Source organism: Ambystoma mexicanum (genome assembly GCF_040938575.1).
Source record: "Ambystoma mexicanum isolate Mex_15411 chromosome 12 unlocalized genomic scaffold, UKY_AmexF1_1 Mex_chr12_unloc.1, whole genome shotgun sequence".
Classification (NCBI taxonomy): domain Eukaryota; kingdom Metazoa; phylum Chordata; class Amphibia; order Caudata; family Ambystomatidae; genus Ambystoma; species Ambystoma mexicanum.
In genome coordinates, this window is record NW_027182322.1 from 1,430,841 (window position 1) to 1,435,413 (window position 4,573).

Sequence of the window (4,573 nt, forward strand, 5' to 3'; positions counted from 1 at the left end):
TACCAAATATGACATAACACCTGCCCTGCTCTCAGGCACTTTGGGCAGTTGCCATGTATGCATGTGTGATACCTCGAGTCAATCCTCATGGTTCCCTTTGAATGCTGGGACTTGTAGTTTTGTTTTGAATTAGTATGGGCCTACATCCCAGCATGCAATGAGAAAAAAAACGGGGAAATTTGGCAGCTGTGAATAGGCCACCAAAGTTGCCACCTATTTTCAGCAGCAAGAGGTTGTAGGAGACAGGACCATTTAACTGAGGTTTTGTGGGTGAGATCCTATTACATAGGCTTCTGCCTCAGAAGTAAGTACTGCCAGGAGGAGGAAGAAGGAAGTGTTGGTGATTTCCTCATAACAAACAAACCACAATGCGACTGGGTTCTGTGAACCATTAATATCTTGTGGAAGCTTTTCCCCTGTTCATTTGGTGATCATATGTAACAAAAGTTCCGTCCCGCCCCTTTTCTATTCCAACGATTCTGCAGCACGCTCAGGTGCCGCCTCTAAAGACATAAAAAGCAGATAATCTAAGTTGAACGGCCAGCACACACTGAAGTTACTCGTCGTAGATATTGCAACAGGAACTTGTGTGCGTGAGCCTTCTGTAATTTAAAATATTTGCCAATGGAGATGGGCCCCTTGTACGAGCACTTGAAGGGACCTCGTCCAGCCTCAGCCTCATCTGTCCCATGCCTCACTCGTTTGTGATCGTTCGTACAACTGCCTTGAGTATTGGCATGCTGCTTGAGAAAAGCATGATCAGATCAGATGCACGTTTTCCCTCTGATGTGCATGTGCACTGTGCACGACCAATGAGTGCATGAATTTCTGACAACATACTAGTCAGAAATAGATGTGGCAAGCATGAATCCTCGTTAGTATAGTGGTCAGTATCCCCGCCTGTCACGCGGGAGACCGGGGTTCAATTCCCCGACGGGGAGGATAAGGATTTTTTTGTTGTGTTTTTAAAAAACATGTTTTTTTTCTCATAAAAAGGAAATGTTGTTTTATAATCGGGCATTTGAAACGATTTGCAATAAAAAAATAAAGATTGACCGTGCCGGCAGGGGACAACATGTATTTAGAAACGTGTGTCTGTTATTAACAACTGGGAATGTTTCTTTTATATTAATATATACAAAAATGTAACAATACTGTTGTTTTTTTTCACAGGAGACTATTTGCTGTACATCACTAGTTGGGAAGAGGAAGTCTTATGTGCAAGAGATTGCAGTTAATGTCATTGTGTGACACCAAAAGAAAATAACACTGAAGAGGTGCGCTGTTGCGTGACAGCCAAAATGGTGGCCTTCGCGTCAGCTCCGTGGATGCATGGAGATTCCCTGCAGAACTGGGGAGTGATATGCGGTATGTCTGACACATAAACTCGTGACTAGCTATTGGAAGGGTGTGGGCTCATTATGCCTTGAACAGAAATTGAAAATATCGGCTCCTGCCGTGATACGGAGTTGCGGTGGCTCCCGCCCTGTCAGCGAATGATAGAGGAGGCGCAGCGTTTGTGCTGTGGGAGTCCCCGCCCGCCATATGAAGTGAGGAAGCTGGCGGCGGAATTGGTGCTAGGAAGCGGAGAGCATTCGGACGGCTAAGGAGGAAGAAGCATGCAGTAAGAGCCCACCTGACACTCTTCTGGAGACGGACCGGTGCCACAGTAAGCAACTGCGTGCACTGTTGCATGGGAGGCTCCCTAATCGGACCGTAAGCACGGCGTCCTGGGAGGCCGCCCAGTGAGGTGTACTCCTGGGACTGCCTTGTGCCGTGTGAAGGCAGCATAGAAAGCGCTGCTGAAGAGGGAAAATGGGACGGTCCCTTCCCCCAGCCAATGTACAAACTATGGTCAACAACGTCACAACCCAAGTACCCTCAGCAGGATGAGTGTGCACCTCTGTCCACTACCGCGGATGTCAACATTCACCGTGACCATACCTCACCTGCGAAACCTGGCTGCATACCACCCAGAGCACGGGGTGGGAACCAAAACAGAGCCGAAGCCGATCGCATGGACCAGCTTGACTTAACTGTCTCACAACCTAAGCCACCATCTGTAGAGATGACATGACGACATAGCTTCAACAGACAGAAGCACATGTGCTACCATGCACCTGGATCAGACACACACCAAACCACGCGAAGTACACGCTCAGTCCTATGACGTAGCGGACCGTGAACACTCACAGACATGCGTCGTTATTACTTTTCATATAGGCCAGTAATCGCTTAGCAGAAAAACAAGACGCCAGAAGAGCTTGTGTATATGCTTGCAGAGACTTCATGCTACTAACCCTGGAGACAAGACCCTAACTGGACCAATGCGCAAAGAACCACACCGCACCCTCGCACCCCTATCCTTATGGACCTTATGACATAACATGCAACCAAGCCGAAGTAGGCCGCAAACCAGATTCGGCAGGCCCAGAGCAGGCTAGGCAGAGCTACAAGGTGCTGACCATGCAGAACAGCCCTGATCAGAGCCCAGAAGCCAAGGTCACGATTTTGCAATCCACATTCCCGTGTTCTCCAAGCCAAGGTGACACCTGACACTGCCACGACTACCCGGAGCAAAATACAAATCAAATCCTTATAATTCTGCCTCAGCTATGGTCTCTCAACATGTGACCAGGCCAACCTGATACGACGCCAGCTCCAGTGGACTAAAGAAACACTAGTGTCTCACGGCTGAGACGCAGCTCGGAACAAGTTGTAACAGCTCAGACCCCGGCAGCGATAGGAAAGCACGCTCTAATGGCAAATAGCAGGACCTGTCCATTGTCGTCCACTGACACATAGTTACACATAGTCACACATTGTTGCTAACACCAGGTACATCGCGGGCTGGCAGCGATGGACCAATCAGGACATGGGGGGCTAACCACTCACGACATTACCACACAACCAATCACTAATTCTCTCTATGTAACCTTTTAGAAGTAGCGACTTTTAGGGATGACCCAAGCGTACCACCTGACCTCTACTCTACCAATCACACTTTTCACTGTACTGCTCTATACTGAACCTACCACTCAGGGAAGCAACACGGAGTGGTGATAGGTTCGGGGACGAGATTTCACAGATGACGCACATTGTTACATCACTTAGACCGAAAAGCGGCCTGCGAGCCTGATTATGAGAAGCTGCATGGAAAATACGCTCCTTGTGCATGTCCATGTCTGTTTTCTTGTATTAAAACATCAGTAACTATTGCTCTTGTGTAGACCTCCTACTTCTTTGGGACACAGAAGGAGTTGGAGCCTTCCGAGAGCTGGAGGTCAGCGGACCCCGGGTGCGGCTCTGGCGACCACCAGAAATTACCCTAACACTGCACAGCGACCTCCTAGCAGGGCCTGTTGGTGTCAGAGACTGGCTGTAGAGACGGGAAATAATCCCAGCTGATGGCAAGCGTGCTCAGTGGGGAGCTGGGCTACCAGCTGGAGAAATATGGTGCAATCTGCAGCCCTGGGAAGAGTGCTACATGCACACATAAGACTGAGAACCAGAAAGCCATATTTGATTTCACTGCGTTGGAGTTTACTGACTCATCACATCTCCCGCTCCCACCCTTGTCTTCATTAACTTCAACCTCACAGTGTTTTTGTACTGCTACCACGGAGGAGGCTCAGCTAGGGGTGCTGTATGTGTGGGACACGTGACTGTCTGTCCCTCTGGCACCAGAGCACACCGGAACATAGCAAAGGTGACTGCTCTGAATCAGTACTCGGGGTAAAAATTGCTGTAAAGACACTATGATCAAGACAGCTTACCCATTGGGGTTGGGATTTTATTACGCTTCTGGACTGACTGCGCTGTTACAATTCTCCCATCAAATACACAGCAGTTGTATCTTAATCTGAGACTCAGTGACTGAGACACTACTAACCAGGAGCGTAGGCTGTGGTGTGTAGGGACATTTAACAGGGTTGTCATACACCTCTGGTCCATTATCGCTGCAGTGATCTAACCTGGAAGCAACGGAACATAAATCAAGAAATCGCATGTATCGACGATCATAGGTGTCACCCCAGGTGTCACCCAAACGCTGCAGAGTGGGAGGGCAGCATACAGAGCTGTTAAAGGAACTACTGCACTGACATAGTGGTCATAATTGGCTGCTGTCTAGTGGTAGAGGAAGGAAGCTGCCGTGTTGCTGCCTAGCCACCCGAGAAACATCACTCCTGGCTAAACACATAGCAGGCTGCTGTATTGCTAACCAGGTAACCAACAGAGAGTGTGCACGGACACTGGATTAAAGGTTGCCGAATTATGCCTAAAGGGGCTGGGGCTAAGAAAAGTGGCACAATGAATAAGTTTGCCAAGCCCACCCCAAAGTATGTAGAAACAATGAGTGAAGGGACAAGCGGTCCGCAACTAACAGAGGGAGCAATGTTGCTGCCACCTGTGGACCTCCAAGTAGTCATGGCCATCATGAAGGAAGGATTTGCTTCCATCTGGATGGTATCAAAGTAAATGTAACCACAATCCACGCTCAGTTGGAGAAAGCCATGCAACGAATTACGGAAGCTGAGACACTGATTAGCACGGCGGAGGATGCCATAACAGC

At 48.8% G+C, this 4,573-nt stretch overlaps 1 non-coding gene across 1 annotated transcript; it reads left to right on the top strand.

The window, feature by feature from the left end:
• Window positions 1-869: 869 nt before the first annotated feature.
• Window positions 870-941, top strand: TRNAD-GUC (transfer RNA aspartic acid (anticodon GUC)). The gene has a single exon. It is a non-coding gene; the product is annotated as a tRNA-Asp (tRNA).
• The last annotated feature ends 3,632 nt before the right edge of the window (window positions 942-4,573 follow it).